Below are 12,044 nucleotides of genomic sequence, written 5' to 3'. Positions count from 1 at the left end.
TACCTTCAAAACATATCCACGATCTGAAGCTTTTTGTTATATATCTTCACTGCTACTACCTGGGGCCAAGACACTATCATCATTGAAACGGCTAAAATAGCCTCCCAGCTCTTCTTCCTTTGTCCCTTAGAGGCTGTTCTCAACAAAGCAGGCAAAGAGAGCTTTTACAAAGTTAGACAAATTATGTCACTCCTCTGCTTAAAACTGTTGGCAGATCTCCATCTCGGTATAAAAACCAAAGTCCTTCCTATGGCTGACCACGCTCCATGGGATCCGCACCTGTACCCTCCGTTTCTTCTCTGATCCTCTGTCCTGCGACTCTTCCCTCACTCTACTCACTTCCTTGCTGTTTCTTGAACACACAAAGCCATACCTGCCACAGCGACTTGAAACTTACTGTACCTTCTGCCTCCACTGTTATTTCCTTAAACGAGCCACATGGGCCACTCCTTCACCTCCTCCAAGTCTTTGCTGAAGTGTCACCTTCTCAGTAGGACATTCTGTCTCCATCCTCTTTAAAACTGTAGTACCCTCTCCTCCTGGCACTCACTATCTGTCTCCCCTGCTTAATTTTTCTCTATGTACTTACCAGCCTCTAACATAGTGTCTGATTTACTTATTTATGATGTTCATTATTTCCAGGGTAGTGATTGCTACCTGTCTTTAACTGATGTAAGTATCCTCCAAACCTAGAATAGTATCTGGCATTTATAGGTAATCGATAAATATTCATGCAATTAATAAATCTATCAACCAGCTGTGGTGGCTCTTGCCTGTAATCCCAGCACTTTGGGAGGCTGAGGAAGGAGGATCACTTGAGCCCAGGTGTTTGAGACCAATCTGGGCAACATGGCGAAACCCTGTCTCTACAAAAAACACGAAAAACTAGCCAGGCGTGGTGGTGCAGCCACGCAGGAGCATGAGGTGGAAAGATCCCTTGAGCCTGGGAAGTTGAGGCTGCAGTGAGCCATGATCATGCCACTGCACTCCAGCCTGGGCGAGAGAGCGAGACCCTGTCTCAAAAAATAATAGATGTTTTAATTAAATAAATCTATCAGTTGATTAATCAAGTAGGTGGTTGGTTCTATAAATCTGGAATTCCAGGGAGATGTCAGGGCTGGAGACACTGATTGGAAGTCATCAGGATACGGAGGTATGGAAAGCTATGGGATTGGATGAGGTCAGCCAGGAGAGTATGTAGACGGACATCAGATGGGGCCCCTGACATCTAGAAGTCAAATGGAGAAGGAAGAACAAAGGAGAGTGAGAGGCAGCATCTCTTAAGGTGGAGAGGAAACCAGAAGAGCCTGCTGTCAGGCAATATGAGAAGAAATTGTTTCAAGAAGGAGGAGAGTGGGGAACTGACTGAATCCTGCCAAGCGTGAGAAATACAAAGACGCTCCCATGGAAGCCAACAGCTTCAAGGTCCCTGGAAACATGGACAACAGCAGCCTCGGAGGAGGAGCGGGGATGGAAACTGCTCGGCGGTTAGATGATGACGGTCACTTTGCTGGAGGAGCAGCAGAGAACGCGACCATGGCTGGAAGGGAAAGAAGACGACTGAATCTGGGGGGTGAGGTGTACAATTATTTTTTTCTTTATCTTTTGTTTGTTTTTTTAGAGACAGGATCTCACTCCGTTGCCCAGACTGGAGTGCAGTGGCGCAATCATAGCTCATTGCAGTCTTGAACTCCGGGGCTCAAGCCGTTCTTCCCCCACAACCCCCACAGCCCTCCCCCTGCCTCAGCCTCGGAGTAGCTGAGACTGCAGGCACATGTTGGGATTGCAGGCGTGAGCCGCCGCACCCGGCCTGTTATTTTATTTTATTTTATTTTTTTGTCTTTTTTATTTTATTATTATACTTTAAGTTTTAGGGTACAGGTGCACATTGTGCAGGTTAGTTACATATGTATACATGTGCCATGCTGGTGCGCTGCACCCACTAACTCGTCATCTAGCATTAGGTATATCTCCCAATGCTATCCCTCCCCCCTCCCCCCACCCCACCACAGTCCCCAGAGTGTGATATTCCCCTTCCTGTGTCCATGTGATCTCATTGTTCAATTCCCACCTATGAGTGAGAATATGCGCTGTTTGGTTTTTTGTTCTTGCGATAGTTTACTGAGCCTGTTCTTTTTAAAGACGAGATGTCATTAGGCCCCGGTGGCTACTGAGAAGAATGGTGCCGCAGAGATAAGAGATGAGGCAGGGGCCTGGTGCGATTGCTCACGCCTGTAATCCCAGCACTTTGGGAGGCCGAGGTGGGCGGATTGCCTAAATTCAGGAGTTCGAGACCAGACTGGGCAACACGGTGAAACCCCGTCTCTACTAAAATACAAAAGAAATGAGCCGGGCGTAGCAGCGGACGCCTGTAGTCCCAGCTACTCGGGAGGCTGAGGCAGGAGAATCGCTTGAACCCGGGAGGATGAGGTTGCAGTGAGCCGAGGTCGCGCCACTGCACTCCAGCCTGAGCGACAGAGCGAGACTCCGTCTCCCCCAGCCACCCCCACCCCCCGCAAAAAAAAAAAAAAAGAGAAATGAGGCAGGGAGGAGAGAAGGACACCTGAAGAAGCAAGTCTTTAACAAGGCCAGGGTGGGGTCAGGACGCAAGGGAAATGGTTGGCTTCAGAAAGGGGTGGACAGGAAGGAAGACAGAGCGTGAGACCAAAGGCACAGGCAATTTGAAGATGAGGGCGTCCCTGATGGCTTCTCTGCAGATGTGTGTGCGTCCGTCTCCCCTGTGAGGTAATAAGCTCTGAAAGGACATTTTCCTCCGCAGCCCCTCTCCCTGCTCCCCTTCAGTACCGACGTTGGAAGCAGTACCGAAGTTTTTTTGTTTGAAGCAAACACATAGCAGTTTCACAAGGCAAGGGTTTCCTTAACGCATGTATTCCATGTACTCAGAGAAAAGTGTCACAGAGAGTGATGCAGCTAGCTCTTAGCAGGATTGGGCCGTCTGGCTTTTTTCCAGCTGAGTAATAGCTAGGTTTCCTCATTAACCAGAATTCTTTTACCACAGTAAAACATTCCTGGTTTCTGGATAGGCTTAGGGTCAGCATCTGGGCAACCCATAAAGAGTCACACTGAATGAGTTTTCTGGGCCCAGCTAAGGAAAATGCCAGGTGTCCAAAAGCAGATTCCACACCCTGAATTGAAAGGGTAAGCCCCAGACCTGGCTGAGGGGATCATCTGCCAGTTTCAAGTATCTGCCAATTTTGAGTCTGTTCCATGGGTCTCCACAAACCAAGAGGTTTCCAGGCCAGAAAGCTGAAACAAAGGTATGCCATAGTAGGCTGGAAAGCAGAATGGAGGTTGTTTTAGGCATTCTTTGTAATAATATCATACTATTTTCTAAAGGTTTGAAACCACATCTTGTAACAATTCCCAAATAATGAATTTAGCAATCGTACTTTAAATATAACAACAGAGCACGCTACACACAAATCAGAGCCATACACTAGTTCTTGTTATTCCTGCCTCTATTAGGAGAGCTCCTTTGGCTCCATAGAATGAATGTGTTTACACAATAAGGGTCTCAGAATCATTGGTGTCTGGGCAGTACTAAGCCCTTCCTATGGTCTACTATAAATAAGATCTCACGCAAAAACAAATTCACAAATGTGTGGCAAGATTTGACTAGGCTGGGAAAAGAAAGGGCTATCTTTCTGAAGTGTTACCACAGCTACCTGACTGCACTTTTTGGGTTTTGCTTTATCAACTTTTCTCCTCCAACTTTTATTAGAAAAATTTCATATACATGAAAAAGTTTTAAAGATAGTACAATGAATAACTTCTTATCCTCTACCCAGATCTAGTAATTGCCGTATTTGTATGTATGTGTATATTTTACTTGTCTTTGTTATTGTTATTGAACCATTTGAAAATATGTTGCAGACATCGTGAAATCAGCCTGCATCTCCCTAGTGTAAGGACATTCTCCTGTGAACCACAATACTAGTATCACATCTAAGAAAATTAACAATAATTTCATAATATCATCTACTATCGAGTCATAATATCATCTAATACTGACCATAATAAATGGTCAAATTTCCCCATTTATTACAAAAATGTATTTTATAGCCTTTTTTGTTCAAGACAGGATCCAATCATGGTTCAGGCATTACATTTGGGTACGTCTCTTTTAATCCACAATACTTCTCTCCCCTCCTCCTTTCCCCCAAAAACACTGACTTCTTTTTTTTTTTTTTTGAGACAGAGTCTCACCCTGTTGCCCAGGCTGGAGTACAGTGTCATGATCTTGGCTCACTGCAACCTCCGCCTCCTGGGTTCAAGTGATTCTCCCGCCTCAGCCTCCCAAGTAACTGGGATTACAAGCACAAGGCACCATGCTGGGCTAATTTTTGTATTTTTAGTAGAGACTGGGTTTTGCCATGTTGGCCAGGCTGGTCTTGAACTCCTGACCTCAGGTGATCCGCCCCCTCGGCCTCCCAAAATGCTGGGATTATAGGCATGGGCCACTACACCCAGCCAACATTGACTTTTTAAACATCCATGCCAGTTATCTCACATTCTGGATTTTTCTGATAGTTTCTTCTTGTTGTAATTTAACTTGTCTATCCCCTCTAGATGTCACATCTAGAGAGATCTCATTTGACTTAAGAGTCAACATTTTTGGCAAAAATCTTCATAGGTGATGTTGGGTATCTCAGATCGCATCGTGGATATACACAACAGTGACCTGTCTCACTGTTAGTAATGATTGGTTTGATTACGATGCTGACAGCCAGATAATTCCACTTACCTGGTACATTTGCCTTTGAAGTTGGTTAACAAGGTGCGAGGTTTTACTTTGGCACCATGTAAATATCCTGTTCTCCTGGTAGTCCTTTCTATCAAGTGGGCAAACATATATCGAATTGAAATATCAAGTAATCCCTGAGCAGTGAGTCTCTCTCTTGATATTTCTACAAAGACCATGTAGTAACTAACCCCAAAATTGGATCCTGAGGATTTTAAATCCCTTGGCAACTGAGAATCCAAAGAAGCAGAACTATCGTGTGTCATGGAATGAAGACAGTGAGTTGATTATTCCAGATTTAGGAAGGAAACAAAATTGGGAGTGATTTAGGAATTACAGCATTCCTCAAAGGTTAAAGACCAAGATAGAGTCACCGTCCCCTATTGCTAAGTATGGATCCACATCAAGACAGCTCTTTGTTTTTTTTATTTTTTATTTGTTTATTTTTTGTTTTTAGATGGATTCTCACCCTGTTGCCAAGGCTGGAGTGCAGTGGCACAATCTTGGCTCACTGCAACCTCCTCTCCCGGGTTCAAGTGATTCTCCTGCCTCAGCCTCCTGAGTAGCTGAGATTAAAGGTGCCCACCACCATGCCCAGCTAATTTTTTTATTTTTAGTAGAGACAGGGTTTCACCGTGTTGGCCAGGCTGATCTTGAACTCCTGACCTCGTGGTCCACCAAGTCAGTTCTTTATATTGAGAGTCCTCACATGCATGTTTGATACATTTGATAGCAATTTTGAAATAAAGGTGTTAAATTCATCCTATCTATCCCTGAGTGGGCAGAAGAGATGCTAATTTAGCTTACTATATCAATACCTGTGATCTATAATAGGCCTCGTTCTCCAAATTCTGGATTTGTATGGATAGGCCACTCTCCTCTCCCTCTCCTTAATCCCTTGTATGGCTTCAGCTTTTTGGACTTCTTGGGATAGGAAAATGGAAGAAAAAAGACAACTGGAAAGAAGACTACACCACTCCTGTCCTAATCCAGCCAGCAGATTTTACCAGCAGAGAACGCCTCTGTGACCACTTCTACCCTTTCAATTGCCACCTTTCAGAACTCTGTTTTATTATGGATAAAACATGTCTAATCCACTCCTCTCTTCCAAGGAGCAACTAATAAACACCAAGAGAGATTTTAGTGATCAGTTACCGGAAATTTTCCATTTTCAATTTTAGCTCAAAAGTGGTGTAGTCTGTAGGGAAAGTTCTGCCCTAACTTCACCTCACCTGTGCTGTGCTAGACACCCTGACTTCTGGGACAAGGTTCTGTGCAAGAAATCTGGCACACAAGCTGACTGACTTGTTCCCTTTACCAGAGACCCCATACTAGCCTATCACTTGCCACTCGGCTCTTGAGTCTGCAATTCCAATGGGTCCTCTCCTGGACCAAGCCAAATAACATGGGATGGGGAGAATCTGTACAATGGAAAAGTTCTTTAATGACTCAACAACTATTTATTGAGGACCAATTATTGACTAAGTGTGGAAGTTTTAGGGAGTGAATAAATGACACCTGTGCTTTCCCACCCAAGCTTGAGATTTCAGAAGAGTGTGTGGAAAGTAACAGGAGGCCAGGGCTGGGCAACAGAAGACACTCCCAGCTAAAGAGCCAGAGAAAGAAGAGGGACTAATGCAGATACACAAAGGGGTCAGAGATGTAAAAAGCAAGTGCAGAGAGTGTGGCTTCAATGGAGGCACAATCAGACAGTGTTAAAAAATGACAAAACTGTTGAGTACAACAAAGGTTAAAGAGAATGGGAGGCATTTTAGAAGGAAGTAGAAAAGACATCAGCCTACTAAGAATGTCTCAACTACACTACCACTAAGTCTTAAGAGTCCTAACTTTTTTTTTTTTCTTTTTGAGATAGGGTCTTGCTCTGTCACCCAGGCTGGAGTGCGTGACACAATCACGCACAAACTTGCAACCTCGAACTCCTGGGTGTAAGCGAATCTCCTGCCTCAGCCTTCTGAATAGCTGGGACTACAGGCATGCACAACCACACCCAGCTAATTTTTAAATTTTTTTTTGTAGAGATGGGTCTCACTCTGCTGCCCAGGCTGGTCTTGAACTCAAGATCTCAAGCAATCCTCCCACCCTCCCACCTCAGCCTCTTAAAGTGTTGGGATTACAGGCATGAGTCCCAACTCTTTTTTTTTTTTTTTTTTTTGAGTCCCAACTCTTAAGGGCAAAATAATGGCTAGAGGTAAGCCATGCATACCATTCCCGTTGCAGTCTGTTGGTGGTGAGCCTGTGTTACATGCTTAACATGGGGTCTAATCCAGAAGTGCTGATCTCTGCTTTCCCAGCTCAATGCAGCCTGAAAATCTCAAGGTACTTCACTACATACTTAGAAGGGGAAAAATACCCACATTTGGAATCCAGCAAGCAAAAGGCAAATTCTCTGTGGATCCTGTTTAACCCAGTTGGTGATGAGTTGACTAACAATGACAGATTTTCATCTTTTGCAAAATTGTCAACAAAGAATGACCATCAGAAAGCAGAGTGCCTGCCTGTGAAGAATGTTGAAAGTTCCATCAGAACTGCAAAAAACAAATGGGTTTGCTCTTCAGTGTTAATGCCAATCAATTGATGGTGGCTCCCTAAAATCTATATTGAGAAGAACTTTGGAGGTCATTGAAGTTCAGCAAGTAAAGAGTACCGTGAGAAATATGAGCTATGTCCAGCATGGGTATCTAACTGACAGCACTCTTGCCAAATATTTGCTGTTGCTCCACCTCCCTTTCCTTGAACCATACAAAACTGTGGCCAACAAGTATCATCTTGGGATGTCACATTTTGGACATTTCTTCTAATATACCTGTGACCTTGCACATTTACTGTTTGTCTTCAGCTTCTTGAGGTGCAGAACAACACTCTGAAAAGGAAGCTTTTGTACACTGACCGAGACAGCCCTGCAAAAGGTCCTCCCTGATTAATACTGGTGTCTGGATAACAGAAGATGGGTGTCTACAATTTGACATAGGAGAGCAAGGGTAACAAGCCGACTCTTCATCTTTCCCAATGGACAAGCAGCAAGCCCTGTGTGTGTGACTTGACCATCACAGAATCTGATGGATTTTGCTTCTGAGATCAGAGCAGAGTTCAAGTAAAACTTCAGAGAGCCCCATCTTCCTTTACTCAGACCAAGCTGCTCAATAGGAAATTAGTATTTTGTGATGGTTGACTGTACATTTAATGCTTCTATAACTGGTTTGTGCTGTGCACTATTTCTTGACGAAGTAAGCATTATTAAAATTATTTTCTTATTTCCCCTACTTAATATCAAATCTTGCTTCTTGCTTTGGAACCAAAAGCATTCTTGGGTTTTTCCCCACTTGGACAAAATGCATCAGCTTTTAAATTTAGGGGAAAAAATACAATAACTAAGTGCTCCCATGATGCCCTGAGAAGTAGATTTCCTACCAGAATTATTTAATATTACTTAGTAATAGGTACAAGCACTTAATCCACTCAACATCTTTATCCTAAGAAAACAGGCCTAGTGAAGCCAAGCACAGCGGCTCACATCTGTAATCCTAGTACTTTGGGAGGCCAAAATGGGAGGATCACTTGAGCCTGGTAGTTCGAGACCAATCTGGGCAACATAGCGAGACCCCATCTCTATTTTTTTTCTTTTTTCTTTTTTCCTTTTTCCCCTTCTCTCTCTCTTTCTCTCTCTTTCTCTCTCACTCTCTCTTTTTTCTTTCTTCTTTCTTTCCTTCTCTCGTTCTTTCTTACCTTGTTCCTTTTCTTTCTCCTTCCTTCCTTCCTTCCTCTCTCTCTCTCTTTCTTCTTCTTTCTTTCTATCCAAACTCCTGGGCTCAAGTGATCACCTGTCTTGGCCTCTCAAAGTGCTGTGATTATAGCCATGAGCCACCACACCCAGCCTCTATTAAAAAAAAAAAAATTGGGAGGCCAAGGTAGGCGGATCACGAGGTCAGGAGATCGAGACCATCCTGGCTAACACGGTGAATCCCCATCTCTACTAAAAAAATACAAAAAAATTAGTCAGGCATGGTGGCAGGCGCCTGTAGTCCCAGCTACTTGGGAGGCTGAGGCAGGAGAATGGCGTCAACCAGGGAGGCAGAGCTTGCTGTGAGCCGAGATGGTGCCACTGCACTCCAGCCTGGGCAACAGAGCGAGACTCCGTCTCAAAAAAAAAGAAAGAAAGAAAGAAAGAAAACAGGCCTAGTGAGAAGGGATGATAGGTTTAAAAACCAAAGACACTGGATTGGATCAACAAAAGTTTCATGACATCCATTCAAAATGTATTTATTAAGGACATAACATATTGGGTGTCAGCACTGTTCTAGGCACTAAAGATACAGCTGTGAAGAAAACACACACAGTTCCTGCTCTCAAGGAGCTTACATTTTAGTGAAAGAAGACAGTCCAATAACCAGATGCTATGAAGAAAATAAAAGGTGGGCCAGAAGTGGTGGCTCATGCCTGTAATCCCAGCATTTTGCGAAGCCAAGGTGGGTGGATCACCTGAGATCAGGAGTTCAAGACCAGCCTGGCCAACAGGATGAAACCCCATCTCTACTAAAAGTACAAAATTAGCTGGGCGTGGTGGTGCGTGCCTGTAACCTACTCGGGAGGCTGAGGCTGGAGAATCCCTTGAACCTGGGAGGCAGAAGTTGCAGTGAGCCAAGATCGCACCACTGCACTGCAGCCTGGGTGACAAGAGTGAGACTCTGTCTCAAAAAAAAAAAAAAAAAATTAAAAAAGAAGAAAAGAAAAAGAAAAGGTGGGCATGGTGGCTGATGCCTGTAATCCCAGCACTTTGGGAGGCCTAGCTGGGCGGATCATCTGAGCTCGGGAGTCTGAGACGAGCCTGACCAACATGGAGAAACCCCGTCTCTACTAAAAATACAAAATTAGCTGGGCGTGGTGGCGCATACCTGTAATCCCAGCTACTTGGGAGGCTGAGGCAGGAGAATCGCTTGAACCCAGGAGGTGGAGGTTGCAGTGAGCCAAGATCACACCATTGCACTCCAGCCTGGGCAACAAGAGCAAAACTCCGTCTCAAAAAAAAAAAAAAGTGATGGGATTGATAACATGTTATTAGAACACTTTCTCTTTTCATAGGGGCTATTTCTTTTCTATTTGAATTATGTCTTTGTATATTGCCTCAGATTTACACAAAGTCAAGATTTGTTTGGATTAATATCACTTTAGCTGGACTAGCAGTATTAAAATTCTCTGAAAAGGTTAAGTTCAGAAAACCTTCCTTTAGTTAGAGTTTCATAGGTTATGATCTTCATTTTAACTTCGATGATGTTGGAGAAGGGTTTTGATGGGTCAGAGGAACAAACAGCATTCTAGAATATAAAACAGGCATTGCAGGATTAGCTACGCGATAAAAGGAGCAACTGAAATGGAAATCTGAGACAAGGGACAAGCATTTAGGTAGAGGGAAGAGTAAGTGCAAAGGCCCGTGGCTAGACAGTGTCGGATGTGTCCAGGGAAGAGCAAGGTGGCCCATGTGTCCGGAATGGAGTAAGCAAAAAGAGAGTGCTAGGAGAAGTCAGAGCTCAGAGCCAGATTACACGGGGCCTTTTAGGCCAACATAAAGACTTTGGATTTTACTGTAAGATGGGAAGCCATTGGAGGATTTTAGGCATAGGAGAGATGGATGTGGCTGAATCTCTTTATCTGCTTTACGGACAATAAACATAAAGGCAGAGGTGGAAGCAGGAAGACTGATGAGGAGGTTGTTCCAATAGCCCTGGTAGAGGCGACCGTGGTCTAGGGGAGGCAAGGGGCAGCAGAGCAGCAGGCTGCTGAGTATATCTCAAAGGCCAAACTGACAGAATTTTCAGACAAATTGGTTTTGGAGTATAAGGGAAAAAAAGAGATGGGTGTGGTGGCTCACACCTGTAATCCCCGCACTTTGGGAGGCTGAAACAGGCAGATCACTTGAGCCCAGGACTTCAAGACCAGCCTGGCCAACACAGCAAAAACTCATCTCTATAAAAAATACAAAAATTAATTGGGCATAGTGGTGCACACCTGTGGTCCCAGCTACTGGGGAGGCTGAGGTGGGAGGTTCACTTGAGCCCAGGAAATTGAGGCTGCAGTGACCTGTGATCATGCCACTGCACTCCAGCCTGGGCAACAGAGTGAGACCCTGTCTCAAAAAAAAAAGAAAGAAAAAAAAAAAGAGAGAGACGGTGAGGGGGGCGGTGGGTGGGGAGAAAGAAAGGAGTCAACGATGACTCCAAGATTTTTGGCCTGAACAAGTAAAAGATGGAATTTTCATTTTCATTTACCATGAAAGGAAGAAGAGAAGGCTCGTGCTGGGAGGGAGGTTGAAAACTAGGAACGAACCCGTGAAGTTTGAGATGTTCACTTGACATACCAACAGAAATGCTGGGGGCAACTGAGTATGTCCGTCTAGATCGGAGTCCTGGATTGGTGACAGACATTGGGAGTCATCACAGTATAAAAGGTGTTTAAAGCCAGCGCACAGATGACAGCCCCTAGGGAATGGTTATATGAGGAGGACTTCTGAAGCCTTCACCTAGGACACTCCAGTATTTGGAGGACAGCAAGAAGGGGCAGATTCCACAAAGCAGATAGAAAAGAAACAGTCCCTGAGGTTGGAGGAGATTCTAGAGCAGGTGTACTTTGTACCCTGGAGGCGAAGTAGAAAAAGCATTTTAAAAGTGATCATTTGTGTCAAATGAGAGCAGGAAAAGATAATGACAGAGAATTGACAATTGAATTTACTAATGTTAAGGCAGTTGTATTGGAGTGTTTGAGACGAAGCCATTCCGGAAAGAATGGAAGGAAAGAAAGCAGAGACAAGAATAGACAACTCTTTGGCTCTGCGTGGTGGCTCATGCCTGTAATCCCAGCACTTTAGGAGGCTGAGGTGGGAGGACTGCTTGAGCCCAGGATTTCGAGACCACTCTGGGCAACATTGGCAAGACCCCGATCTCTACAAAATAAAAAAATTAGCCAGGCATGGTGGCATATGCCTGTTGTCTTAGCTCCTCAGGAGGCTGAAGTGGGAGGATCACTTGAGCCCAGGAGGTTGAAGCTGCAGTGAGCCGAGACTGTGCCACTGCACTCCGGCCTGGGCAACAGAGCGAGATCCTGTCTTAAAAAAAAAAAAGCAACATCTCATATTCAGGTACATTACATTTTTATATGGTTGCTTAATTGTTCTGTGATTGAGGACCATAGAAAAATAAGTCTTAATAAATGTTGGTATGAAAAACAGCAACAACAAAATGGAATGGACAACTCTTGAGGAGTTTCTCCACAA

Source organism: Gorilla gorilla, chromosome 3 (genome assembly GCF_029281585.2).
Source record: "Gorilla gorilla gorilla isolate KB3781 chromosome 3, NHGRI_mGorGor1-v2.1_pri, whole genome shotgun sequence".
NCBI lineage: Eukaryota > Metazoa > Chordata > Mammalia > Primates > Hominidae > Gorilla > Gorilla gorilla.
Note: the sequence above shows the minus strand (reverse complement) of the source record.